Source organism: Trypanosoma theileri, assembly GCF_002087225.1.
Source record: "Trypanosoma theileri isolate Edinburgh chromosome Unknown TM35_Tth_28_V1, whole genome shotgun sequence".
Taxonomy (NCBI): Eukaryota; Euglenozoa; class Kinetoplastea; order Trypanosomatida; family Trypanosomatidae; genus Trypanosoma; species Trypanosoma theileri.
This window is the reverse complement of record NW_021639870.1, coordinates 248,564-249,191: the sequence shown is the minus strand read 5'-3', so window position 1 is coordinate 249,191 and position 628 is coordinate 248,564.

Genomic DNA, 628 nt, shown 5'->3' with positions numbered 1-628 from the left:
AAGAAAGAAAGAGAGAGAGAGAATCGAAAGCAATGAAAAGAGATATGGAGGTTTACAAAGACAAATACAGTAGTGGAAAAGAAAAAGAAAAAATAGAATCACAAGATGACACAACGGTATGTAAATATAATCACAAAAAAAAATACAGATATATTATTTTTATTATTATATATACATGCCTCTCTCTATTATCATAAACCTATTCCTCCTCATTAAAAAAAAAAAAAACAATAACAATAATAATAACAATAACAATAATAAAAAAAAAAAAAAACCAAAGACACTATAGTTTAATTCAAGAGAGGGAGAAAAAGGAAGAAAGAAAAGACAAAATAACATGATCTACACATGTACGTAATGAACACATACAATAAAAGATACCAAGAATAACTGTTTTTTTTTCCGCCAAAACAATGGTATACACATAGAAAAATAAAAATAAACAACAACAATATAAACAAACAAACATAATAATAATAAAAAAAGAACGTAAAGAAAAAAAACAACAACAATAAATCGTTTCTTTTTTTTTTCTCTCTCTCTTCAGTGTAGGGTTAACAGGCCTTTCTCCACAACACTTCAGAATACAATGCTTAGAATAACAAAAAAAAAGAGATTAAATGCATAC